Genomic DNA, 14,161 nt, shown 5'->3' with positions numbered 1-14,161 from the left:
CAACATAACAAAACAATAAATCCTAAGACTCTAAACGATTTAGCCCGAGTCCTCGGATGGTCTGATATTCATCTAAAGAAGCCTACGTATCCCCGCCTCCGCAAGAATCAGAGCAACGTAGTTCTTCGCGCCTATTCTAAGCTAGGATGCCTAAGACACTTAAACCTCTATTCTATACTCGACCTAAAAGACCAGACTAGTTCATAAAGCTTCTTGAAAGATCATTTAGATTTCAGTGAATTGTAGATTTTAGGATACCCTATATGCCCTAAATAAATGCAGGTTAGCCTTAAGCTAATGTAGGTGGATCTTACAACTTATGTGTAACTAGGCTGTGTTTCCTAAGGGAAACAATGGGATCACTAACGCATCTTATTCTAGTCATCAGTCGGCGATGTGGATCGCCAACTGACCAGACGGATGCGCTCTTATAACTCTAGGACAAACCCCTAACTCTAAAACAAACACACAACAAATCAAAGACAAACTCCTAACTCTAAAACTCTCTATCTAAGACAAACTCCTAACTCTAGAGGAAGATCTTGTTGAAAACAAGGTTTTGAAGAAAAAAGGTTAAAGCATTTATTTACAAAGTTTGGCTGGACTTGGGATGAAGATCCCAAGCTGCACTACGTACCTCGTGGAAGAGGATCAAGCCAACGTAGTTCAAAACGAACTCTCTTAACTAAAACCTAACACTTCAAATGATTTAATGGTTTTAATGTTTTTCAAATGTTTTTGATATTTTTTAAAGTTTTCAAATGTTTTTGAGTTTCAAATTTCTAATGTTTTTTAGATTTTTAAAGCTTTTCCAATATTTTTTGTAAATTCAAATGATCTCAATGTTCTTGCGATTGTAAATGATTTCAAAGTTTATGGATTTTAAAATTTTAAATACTCTCACCCTTTTGGTCAAAGACCAAAGGGAACACACAAAGCAACACCCTAGGGTATGACCCTTAAGGTAAAGGGGAAACCCCAAATCAACAAACTAGTATTCCAGAATAAAATGCAACAATCCACAAACAAGTAGACGAGTACTGCAAGAACAGAGAAAACATCACAAAATCCCAAGCTGACTGAACTAGTCTTTAACAAAGAAGAAAGACTACAACTCTAAAGGAGAAACTCCCAACTATCAAAACCAAAGAAGGGGTGCAAGTGAGTCAATGACTCTCTAGTAGCGCCACCAAGAATGGGGGTAAAAATAGTCAAAGACTCGCTAGAAGAAAGGGGTATTCTAACATGAGGCTGGGTAAGCCTCCTAAAAGGAAAACTCCCTATATGAGAAAAGGTTTGTCTCTAAACAGAGACTCTATAAATGAGGCAAGACATGCTTCATACGAGAAAACTCCCTACCAAACTAAGGTAACCCTCCTATGGGATAGACTCTAAACAACAAGGCTTGTCTCTGAAAGAGAACTGCCTTTCGAGACGAAACACGTCTCCTAATGGGGGAATCAAATGTCTAAAGGTAACTAAAAGGACTTGGAAAGCTCACCTAAGCAAAGAGGGGAGTGCTATTAAGACTAGGCAAGTCCCCTAATGATGGGCTTGGGCTAGCGCCTTCATCGCCCTTGTCTTACAACGGCAAGGGAATCTAAAAATTAAAAGGATATCCAAAAGACTTAAAAAGTCTCACTAAATAAAGAGGGGGACGCTACTAGGACTAAGCAAGTCCCCCTAAAGAAATGGGCTTGCTTCACAGAATATGATAAAGTTAATGCCCACCTGTGGCAAAATCTCATCCAGAATTCTCTTGCATTTAAAAACCTATCAAAGGATCCAAGGCAATCTATCATAAAATGATTACACGCGAGTACTAAACTACTTCGAGAATATTCACAGAGCTCATGTAATTATTCAAGTACTAGAAGATCCTCAAAAGACACAACCAACAGGTTCTCTCGTGAAGACAGCGGTGAGATAAACCTTCGAGTACTTCACACCCTCACATATATTCACTCACAGCCACATGTATTCTCATAAGCACAATAATAAAACATATGCAACAATCAACTATGTATCATCTGTTCCTATAGTTATTTGATTTGTCAAACAAGACTGCATTGATGTCAAATCATACCCATGAAACAGGAGAACCATCTAGAGTCAAATATTTAACAAAGCCTGTTTATGCTGTTATCATCCATGATACTTTGAGGGAAAAAAAACATATAGGACATTTATTTCAGGGATCACTCGTGCTGCTAATTTCTATTCCATTTAAAGCTATCAGATAAACAAGTGAGCAAAAGGTCATAGGGATGATATTGCCTAATCAACAAGATGAATTATACGAGATACTTGACTCATGAAAGATTGCTGTCTACCAAAGCAAGATGACTATGGATTATTCCAATATCATTATCTACACCTACTATTTGAAGTGCCCACGAGATATTCCATTATCCCAGTAGAGTTTATACCATGGGTGACCCCACTGAATGAAAAGGACAATACTTACACGCCTTGATGCTTCAACCATTAATGTAATGCATTAACAATGTCTATCCAAATTTCCAAACACCTATGGATCAGAATGTACCACCCAAAAGAGCATAACCGACCACATTTTTTTAATACCCTTGAACTAGTATACAAATAACCATATTTTTTTTAATTCCTGAACAGAGATACACTACAAAAGAATACCTATAGCCATATTTCTAAACACCTTTGACAAAATCAAAACCAAAATATTTTACAGCCTCCCTGAGTGATTTTAATTTCCTTAATAACCAAGATGAATTTCAGAACAAGATTCAATTTCAAGGAAAACATTTTTGGAACAAAAAACTATCATCATTAAATATTATAACCGAAACATCAATAGCCTCATAAAGGAGTGAATATCCTGTCATGAGTTACATATATGCACATACTCAAACAGCTGACCTACTACTATTACAATGTCGATACTCAATCCAACAAAAGCATTTAATCTCATGATTTATGGTAGCACATACACTAAAACAGATATATGACTCCCTCACCTTAACTGCCAAAATGCCCAACACGTTTATTTATTAATCATGCATCCACTTGTGAACTCAAATCTTAGCTAAAGAGAAAAACAAATAAATAACAATAAATAAATAAATCAATGCAAGTAATCAGGTAAATAAAAGAATGTGAACATGATCCATATAAATGTAAAAATCACAAAAATAAAGACCTTACATAAACTTTTGTTTCCAGAGCTTTGCAAATTTACCTTTTAACACACAGAAAATCACATCAATGATATCAAAACTATAAATCACAGGCTTAATATTACTTTGGTGATTAAAAATTCATTTATACTATAAACTACCGAAACATATCAAATAAAATTACCTGAGAGGTGATGATGATGCCCAAAGACAACAAATCAAACCACTTGATGATTTATTCTCTGCCTCTTTCAGCAATTTGAGAATAGAAATGTCAAAGGACCAAAGGTAAATGCCGAATCAGAGCCCAAATTATAAGGAAAAACTTGATCTCTGAAACCGGACTCCCAAAAGAAACTTGTGTTAGATTTCTAGAATTCCAGTAAGATCCAAATGAGAAGATGAGGTTCGGATTTAAGAAGGGTTCGAAAGTAGAAATCTGAGATTTGAGGGCTGGGAATAGCTAAATCCGATCTTGAATTTGCCGATGAGATGGCCGGAGAAGAAGAAATAATCCGGGAAGATGCAGCAGGAGATGGGGTCGGTGGTAGATGTTGGATCTTGGTGGTGGTGGTCGGAGATGGAGTATTGGCTGGAGTTGGAGATCAGCCGGAGACAAGGTTGGTGATGGAAGAAGGTGGTGGGTTGCAGAGAAATGGGTTTTGAGGTATGGATGATGGGATTAAGAAAATGAGGTGGGTTTAGGTTAAACAAAAATGGGGTTTATGAAATGAAGGTGGTCGGTCGGAATCAATGGTGGCGGCCAGAGCTAGGGGTGCGGGGTGGTCTTGTCAAGGGAGATGGCAGGGGATGAGTTTTGGATTTTAAAATAAATGAAGGAGTGGCTGATGAAGGGGATAATGGGGGTTTTGAGGGTAGAAAAATGGTGAAAATAGAATGGGTTTAGTGGAGGATTTAATGGGGAAATGGGGTTGAAATGGGAGTAGTTGAGGGTGGACCGAGATGGCTGGAGAAATGAGGTTTGCCGGAAATGGTGGCTGAGAAGAAAATGATGGATGATTGGAGGTTGAAGGAGATGATGGGGATTGGGAGTGGAGGTGGGTGAGGTGGAGGTAGCAGCAGATCTTAGGGGGAAATGAAAGGGGTTTGGGGTTTTGGATTTTGCAGAGAAGAGGAGATGGGTTTGGGAGTGTGTTCTCGGATTCCGGTGGGGTTTGCCGGAGATGGAGGTGGAGCTCGGGTTCCGGTGGCCTACCAGAGATGAGGAATGGCCGGGGAGATGACAACTCCCTCTCCTTCTCTCTCTCTGCAAGTTTCTCTTCCCTTCTCTCTGCTATGGCCGGAGCCACCGGATGAAATAGAGAAAGAAGAAGAAGAAGATGGTTGTGGTGGTGGGATAGAGGTAGAGATGGTGCGGCTGAGATGGAGCCGGAGGGGAGAAGATGGTGGGGCCGAAGGAGATGGCCGGAGTTAATGGAGATGAGGGTAGGAGTAGGATTAGCAGAGAAAATGGAAGAGGGTTTATGGGGGATTCTGGGTGAAAAATGAGATGGGTTCGAAGGTAGTGGATGGAAGAAGAAGAAGAAGAAGAAAGTGGTGAGGAGGGTTTGGCCGGAGCTCCGATGGGAGATGGAGCCGGAGAAGAGGGTGGGGGTTTGTGGTTTTCTCTCTCTTTACCTCTCTCTCCGTTGCTTTGCAAATGTCTTTTTTTTTTTTGCAAAACCCTAACCGATTGGGTATTTAAGAGGCGAAATGATAAATTCGCACCCCCTATTACTACCTGGACAGCCCAATCTAGAACCTTTTTAAAAAAAAATTTATACAAGCAAGGGGTGCCCATGTAAAGAACAAAAGGAAAACATTAAGAAAAGATCTTCTTCCCTCTTGCATGATCTCAGCCCTTCATATTACCTTTATGAACAAGGGCTGAGATCAAAAGCCTTTAACCTCCTAGGAAGCTTCCAAGGAAGCTTCCCAATATTCCCTCATAACTAATCCTCACCCTAACCCTTTCACTAATCTAGTTTAGGGCCTAATGGTGACTTGGAAGGGAGAAAAAGAATCTTCACTATTTATGAAATTGCCCTGGTTCAGGATAATACACCCCTTAATTAAGTTACACACTAATCCGCATACCCCCAATATCTCCCTGGACAGCCCACCACAACAAATTTGAACTGGCTTTTCAGGTTCCAGGGCACCCTCTTTTCTGGCTAAATCGTCACCCTTATAAACTTGCACCACGACACCTACCTCGGCTCGTTTACTAGGCAAACGTGCTCGGATTCCGACGAAATTTTACGGGAATTTTAGTAGACCCTAACCTAGCTTGGGAACAAGTTTGGGACACTAAAATACTAGTTTGACAGGGTTTCTATCCTAACGACTCTATTAAGGTTCGGTCAAAAAGGGGTGTCTACAGTGGGAGACATGTTGTTTTTCTAATTTTGTTGATTCTATCAAATAAATATTTTTTATGCTCAAGTTCTTTTATATATATGGCAAGAGTTCATATGTGTTTTGACTAAATCGTGTGACAAGAGTTCACCTAAGCATGGCATGAGTTCATGTACTATATGACAAGGGTTCACATTAAAATAGGGTGGCAAGAGTTCACCAGAATAAGATAAGAGCTCTCATAAGTTAGATGACAGGAGTTCATCTTAAACAGCAGGGGTCTACAAATTGTGGCAAGTGTTCACAATATAAATTGTGATAGGAGTTCACAATACAAACCGTGGCAGGAGTTCACATTATAAGTGGCAAGAGTTCACAACACGAACTGTGGCAAGAGTTCACAGTATTTGTGACAGGAGTTCACAATACAAACCGTTGCAGGAGTTCACATTATAAGTGGCAAGAGTTCACAACACGAACTGTGGCAAGAGTTCAGAATATTTGTGACAAGAGTTCACAATACAAACCGTGGCAGGAGTTCACATTATAAGTGGCAAGAGTTCACAACACGGACTGTGGCAAGAGTTCACAGTATTTGTGACAAGAGTTCACAATACGAACAGTGGCAGGAGTTCACGATATAAGTGACGAGAGTTCACAGAATAAGTTGATCCTGATAATAGTGTTTGGAAAAATCTCACTTCATAAGTACTTTGATACGGGGCACAAGCGATCAAAATTATTGGGTCTACCTATCTGTATTGGGTATGAGAGAAATTTGATTTAAAAATATTTTAAAGGCCAAGTGGGAGATTGTTGGATACGTGTCATTCAAAATCAATTTTGATTTATTGCCTAATTTTTTTTTACCTTATCTTAACTACTTCTCATTTCCCACTTTGACAATGACTTGTAACTTGATAGGAACAAACCACAAAATGAGGGATTCTGATCTTATCTTCATTCTATATCTCTAATGGGAGAGATTTAGAATGAACCGGAATTATAAAAGGGGGATCACACCTTGGCTTTTGGGAGCGTGAGTTTTCACAATCTGCCCATTAGATTTTCCATCTTAGCTAAGGTGCTCTATCTCCTTAAGGTGAGCTTATTTAACTTTATTTATTCATCTTTTATTAGAAAGAAAAATTCCAACAGTCTGGACATTGTGGTCATTTTCTTATTATCTTTCTTGTTTTGCACTGTTAATGAAACTAAGGCATCTTGTAGACACCCCATTTTGACCTACCTCAAATTTCCCAAATCGAATAAAAATCCTAAAATCGAATAAAATCCCAATCCCGAAATTCTCAAAACCAAATCCAAACGTGAGAAAGGTCCAAAATTTTATCCAATTCATCTTGTCCTTCAGTGGATGTAAAGCTTCCGAAAAATTGTTACTGCTCTAAGGAATGCCCCTGCAAATTTTTAGAAAAATCGAACAAAATTTAGAGGAAAAGACAAGACAAGTTTGTCTCTCATTATCAATCGCGCTAAGCAGAAGAGGGGTCAATTATTGAAGCGGGGGTGTGACACTACCAATACCCGTGTGCAAGCAAATAAAAAAAGAAAAAAGAAGGCAAGTGTGAACATATTAAAGTAGGTTGTCTAAGGAATAACAGAGCTTGAATATATCATTTTTTTTTATAAAAGAGGGTGGATTATCGAAACATGGGTGTGCCTATACTAACTCCCATTTGTATTAAACCAAGAGAGAAAGCATGAATCAAATGGGTGTAATTATCAAAGCTTGGAGGTGCTGAAATCAGCACACCCTCTTACCCATAAAGGCAAACCGATTAGGGCATTGAAAAGGGGTTTCTTCATTTTTCTCCCCCAATAGGGAGAGCCTCATTTTTTGCAACCGGAAGAGAGGGAGAGAAGAGCTTTACATCTACCTCTCCAACCTCCATTTTTTCCTCCTCCATTCTCTTCCCCAAACCACCATCTTCACCCCATCCCACCTTCATTTCCACATCCCACCATTTTTATTTTTATTTTTTCCGTTCGCCATTAATTCCGGCAACCTTGCCGGAATCCGGCAAGCTCAAGACCATCGCCATCACCATCAAGAACCATCTCAGAACCATCTCTTCTCCTCCATCTAACCCCCATCAAACCCCATCTCAATCGTCCACCATCTCCGACCACCAGCCACCACCGGCCACCATAACCTCCATTACCATCATCCATTACCTCGAAAACCCTTGAATCTGACCACCCAAACCCACCTCAGCCAACCACCTCTCCTGTTTCTCTTCTTCCACCGAACCACCACCACCATCCCCATTTCCATCCCTTCCTTCACAGCCGCAACCCACAACCCACCTCTGCAACCTCCGTTCAACTCCACCCCAAACCCTTCTTCCAAACCCATCTGGATCCTCCACCTCCGTCCACCATCTCCGACCCACCCCTCTTCTCCGGCCACTCCTCCTCCAGCCGACCCCTCCATTACCGCCACCATCTCTCCTCCTCCCTCCACCACCACTATCCCCATTTTTGAAAAAAAAGGAAAACAGAGAGAGAGAAACAGAGAAACACACAGAGAGAGAGAGAGGGAGGTTTGGGGTCGTCTTCTCCGACCTCGTTCTTGCCAACCATTTGCTCCGGCCACCACCCCTACCACCATTTTCCTTTACCCATCCAACCCATTTGGGTTTTCTTCCATTTGTAGCCACTCCTCCCTTCATCTACCAAAACCCAAAACCCATCCCCATTTCTAACACTATTGATTCCCGCAATCTTGCCGGAATCCGGCTGTGTCGCGCCACCATTTCAGGCCATCACCTCTATCCCACTAATTCCCCTCTTCAATTTCAATTTCTTAATCCCAATTGGTCCCATTTTGGCCTCGTTAATACCCACGTCAAATACCCCATCAAAACCCATTTCAATTCCTATTATTTCAGCTTTCATCTCCGGCCTCTTAATTCAAGCTTCACCATCAGCTTCTCTTCAGGCATTTCGGTACAGGCACCGATACTCCAATGAGCGTTTGGTGACACCGATACTCCAATGGGCGTTTGGTGACTGCGATTTCGTCCAGTACAGGTATGCGGAATTGCTATGTGTTAAGGGATTTCATGGTTAGGGATACCCTTTATTATTTTCCATCATTCTCTTGAGAATATTATCAGTATAACTATGTTGGGTTAGTGTATAATCTCAGCTGGTCTTCAATATTTAGTTGCATGTTTTGGGCTTGCAAATCTGCAACCTCTTTGTTTCCCTGGGATACTCTTTGTGTTTTGAGATTCCATTGGTCATGGGAACGTTTCGTCGGGGTAGGCGATGATGGACGGCAACCTCTTGAGCCAAAATCCCCTTTCGATTAAAAGAGATAAAAATACATAAAAATTAAAATAACAAAAATCCAAAAAATATCAAAAAACACTCAAAGCGTTTTTCGAAAAGCTGTTTCGAACTATGTTGGCTTGATCCCTTTCCACAGGGTACGTAGGCAGCTTGGGATTCTCGTCCCAAGTTCAGTCAAACTTTTCAATAAAATCATTTAAACCCTTCAAAAAAACCATTTCAGCATCTAAAAATATCTTTCAAGCTTTTTCCAAAAATACAAAAACCAAAATGGGCAAGGATGGTGATTGCCAGGTCACTCGGAGCCTTCTTTTCATTTCATTTTCGATTTTGATCGTGGTTTGCCGATTTTATCGATTTTTCGACGTTTTATCGGGTTTTAGGATGGGTGACGACGTAGCGTGGCCCATTTACAGGGATTGTCCTCGCTGAGCCCAACGATAGGCTATGACGATCGCGAGACTTGTCCGATCTTTAGCGGATCAGAATCACTGAACTCGATTCCTTTAGAATCACTCCCTGAGTCTATCGTATGTCCCATTTTCTTTTCCCTGGCATTTTGGGTTTGCGCATACCGTCTATTTTCTGATTCCTTTCTTCCCTCGCATCTTTTAGTTTATCGTGTGTTTGTCTTTGGTTCCTTGTGTGTTTACTTTCAGCTTGCTTATTCCTTGTGCGTTTAGTTTCACATGCTTAGCTGTAGATATTTACTGCTTTTCTGCTTATCATATCTGCTATTACTTGCTTAGCTGTAGTTGTGCGTGGGGATGTTATTGCTTTCCTAGATGTGATGGGTTAGGAGTAGATGCGGTGAGTTAGGATTTGGATGTTTATTTTCTTTTGCCCGTCCTCGGGTCATGCATGCTTAGATAGACGTTTCTTCGGGGATACTCGTTCCCATTTCACATGATTTTAGCCCAAAACTCTTCAAAATTAATTAAAAATGGCATAAGAGACCAGGTGCTTGCACTTGGGCGAATTGGGGGCGCTTAATACCTTCCCCATTCGTCATCAGGCACGGACTTTTGTATCTCTGGTTATCTATTGCAACAGAGTATTTCATGGGATCCAGAGCCTACTTCCTTGGATGGCGACTCTTCTTTGTTATAGGTACATCTTGGTTCCGGGCTGGTCCTTGAATCGAGAGGTATCTCATTTATATCGCTGTAGACACCCCATTTTGACCGTGCCCTAATCCTTCCGAGTTTGAGCAAAACCCGACCAAATTAGCTAGCTAGGATCCCAAACTCCACCCTAAGCTAGGTTAGGGTCTCATCTAGCTCCCCGTGAAATTTCGTCAAAATCCGAACACGTTTGCCTAGCGAACGAGCCAAGCAATGTCGTGGTGCAAGTTCGCAGAAGGGGGGTGAATTATCCTGGAACGGTGCCAAATCTGGGCCGAGTAAGACACGTAATTCCGCGCGCCTTATCATTTTTTTTCGTGCGAATATCAATTTTCGAAATATCTATAAATACGTGTTTTTTCTCATTTTAAAGAAGAAAAAGAAAAAAAATTCGCAGAGAGGGAGAGGAGCAGCAGATTTCATTTTTATTTTTTCCCCAAATTCCATTCTTCTCCTCCGATCGCTTCTCCGGCGGAATTCTCTAGAATCCGGTTTTCATTTCATTACCGGCCAGCTGCACAAGCTCTCTCCTTCTCCGGCAGATCTTCATTTTCTCCGGCGGATCTAAGCTCTGACGAGCTTCATCTTCTCCGGTAGATCTGACCGGAATCCAGACGATTTCTGATTGCTTTTTATGCGGATCTGGCAACGTAACTCTGTTTTCTTCCATTTGCATTAATCATAGATCATCTTTGAAGCCCTGGCCTAGTTTTTTTACTCTCTGCTCTCATCTTCTGTGGCCAAAATTCTGGTTAAGCTTTGTTTGAGCTCCGGCTAATATTATCTTTCCGATCGTTTGTTTTCCACTTAGAAATTTAAGATCTGAGCATTATTTTACTAGATCTGAGAAAAGAGAGAGCGAGAGAGAGAAAAAGCCTTTCCGAATCCCGATCTTCATTTTCTGATCTTCTCCGATTATCCTCTCTGATCTTATCATCAGGCAACATCTGATCTCGTTTTAACAGGCAAATCAAAGAGTAAAGGTAAGTAAAATAGGTTATTTTTCTTTAATCTAATTATTTTCTTTTTATTTTCTTTGCGTTTTCTTGATTCTCTGATTCTACCAGCATATTTTTATTGATTGTGTTGAAAATTATTCGATTCTGTGATTATTTAATTGGATGTAAAATGAGGTTTTTAATTTCATTTATCATGATTATGAGTCTGTATTTGTCTTAAGGATTTAGAAATTAGATTTAAAAAAAAAAAAACTTTCTAACATTGTATTTCTGTTATTTTATATTAGCATGAAAAGTCAGATTTCATTTGCCTCAATTTATTCCCCTTCTCTGATGATCACAAATAAGTATTAACTTCTAGCAGTTCAGAATGGAAATTTCGGTTTCTTTAAAGCTTTACAGGAAAATTAGATGATTAGCTGTCATATAGAATCTGGTATACCTAGAACCTGTACAAAATTCAGTCTTTCTTTTCATTTGTAGCATTACAAATTACCCGAAATCATTTTTCCACTTCTCACCTACGGTATTACAAGTTGTACAGACTCAATTTTCATCTACATATTCAACACTACAGGTTGTACAAAGTTCGACTCATGTCTGTGTGTTTAAATTTTCTTTTTTTAGCCCATACATAATTAGGCATTGAAATATGTTCAGAAAGAGAGAGAGAGAGAGAGAGAGAGAGAGAGAGAGAGAGAGAGAGAGAGAGAGAAAGGAAATATTGTTTGGAGTTTGGGATCATTCACATATTGTTGTTACCATTTTATATCTCTTGGTTCTTTGGTGGTTGTTCTTATCTGTTCAGATGTGTATTTGTCAAATTCTTGATATATTTAGCTGGAGGTGTATGAGGATCTAAATGATTATGCTTATTGGTTATGGCTGTTGTTTTTTTCATGGTACTATGATAATGCTTGGCTTATTACTCATGAATGTATAAATCAAAAACTGTTATAGCTCATTTCCATTGTGCTGAAATAAAAACTGATAACTGGTAACTGTTGTAGTTCCTTTTCGTTGTAGTTCCTTTTCATTGCGTTTAAAATGAATATTATAGCAGTACTTTTTCGGTAGTTGAGACATATTGAGCCCATTACATTCTAATTGCTAGATAATGCAAGACAAATGTAACAGTTTTTATAGCAGACACATACTATTAAATTACAAATTGTTGGAATATATTTTAATGCAGGTAGAGGAAGCATTTATTTTACATGTAAAAATGATAGTTTTGTTTAACAGTGTGAAGCTATTATTAAAGTTGATAGAATTTACATCTAATTTCTAAGGCTTAAGAAAAAAATAGATATAAGTAAGAAGGAATAAAAGGCATTCAGTTTACTCTCGAAAAAGGGGATTCATTCTTTTCAAAGATATCGTGCAATCAAATAATTAGAGTTTTAGTTTTTCCCTTAAGTCCATTTGTTTAGTCATCTCAAGCTCATTATTAGGGGACTTGCTCAGTCCTAGTAGCACTCCTCTCTTCTATTCAAAAGACTTGCCCAAGTCTTTTAGATGTATATTCTTTAAGACCTTAGGTTCTCCTATTCATTGCAAGGGCGATGAAGGCGCTAGCCTAAGCCCATCTTTAGAGGGATTTACCTGGTCGTGGTAGTACCCCCTTCTTTCTTCTTCTCTCTCTATAGACTTACATAGTCTTTAGAAACCTTTAGAATTTGTCCTTTCATTGCAAGGGCAATGAAAGAGTCATCTAGAGCCTTTTTAGGGAGACAAGCTATGTCTCAGCATGAAATTCAAATCCTTAAGAGACAGGCTTTGTCTAATTATCGAGTTGCGCGTAGGAGGCTTGCTTAGCCTCAACATTAGAAACTCCTTTTTTTGAAGACCAACTTGGTCTGGTAGTTGTCCTAATCCTTTCATCATTGCAGAGGCAATGATAAGGATACTTGAAATCCCATTTCTCTTTTAGGAGACTTGCCCAATCTCACTAACACCCTCTTTTATTTCTTTTCTTTAGAAGACTTGCCTAGTCTTTTAGACCTTTGGTTCTTTTTTTCATTGTATGGGCAATGAAAGAGTTCTCTAGAGTCCCTGTTTAGGGAGACAAGCTATGTCTCGTACAGAGAAAATCATTTTTCTTTGTCTTGATAAATATATAAAAAAAACTGAATAAAGAGTACTTTGAAATAAAATTTGAGAAAATTTCGATAAGGATTTCCAAAATTAAGCCTATAGTCCAGTATTTATAAATTTAATACTTCTCTTTCATACTAAGCTTTGAGTTAGGGTTCGAAGACGACAATAAATGGATTGTTCAGGTGAGATTATCTCAAAGCTTATTATACTCATTCCTTTTTATTTAAATAAATTGTTTAATAGGAAGAAGGAAATCAGATGACTACTCTATTCGATATTATCAACATGAGTACTGTCTGATTTCAAGGCGGGATATAGAAATATTATCATGTGTATATGATATCAGATGATTACTTTAGCATCATCTGATTTCATCCCCATATTGGGGTGGTGTTTGTGGTTGGGCATAGAAGTGTTTGATATTGCTTTCTTTTACTTTATTAGGCTATCCAGCGGCTGGTCTGGACTAATTAATGTTGTTTATCATTTTATGATTGCTATAGATTTTTTTTTATTGAAAATTCTTCTTTGCTTAGCACTTGATTTATTTTTATAAGAATAGAATGGAATTTGCGATTATCTGGTAGCCTTTTCTTCTCTCTTTGATAGACTAACACAGTCTTATAGATTTCTGTTAATTTTCTTTAGATACTAGAATCCCCTCTCATTGCAAGGGCGATGAAGGTGATAGCCCAAGCCCATCCTAGGAGACTTGCCCAGTCTTGCTAGCATTTTTCTCTATCTCATCTCTGTGCCTAGGAGACTTGCTTAGTCTCGTTAGCATTTTTTTCTATCCTACCTCTGTGTCTAAGAGACTTACCCAGTCTCATTCTCTTGCTAAACCTCCTCTTTGTGCGTCGTTTGGTTTTGGGAGAACACCTTACTCGGCTTGGCAACATACCCCTACCCTTATGGGTATTGGGTTGCACATTTGTTGCACCCTAGGGCTAGGTAGCTGTCCGGCCCGGCTGGGTATTTTTCCTTTACCAAATATGCACAGGGTCTCTTTTTTCCTTATTACTTGTGAGCTTTATTTTGGTTTGATAGTCCACTAGCATAGGAATCCGTCCTTAGTCTAGAGAGTCAATCCTCTTGTTCAGGAATCAAATTCTATCATCATAGGGGTTAGGATTTTATCCAACCTTTC

This window comes from Tasmannia lanceolata, unplaced genomic scaffold, assembly GCF_043159265.1.
Source record: "Tasmannia lanceolata isolate RefF3 unplaced genomic scaffold, GAP_Taslan_0.1 ptg000044l, whole genome shotgun sequence".
Taxonomy (NCBI): Eukaryota; Viridiplantae; Streptophyta; class Magnoliopsida; order Canellales; family Winteraceae; genus Tasmannia; species Tasmannia lanceolata.
Note: the sequence above shows the minus strand (reverse complement) of the source record.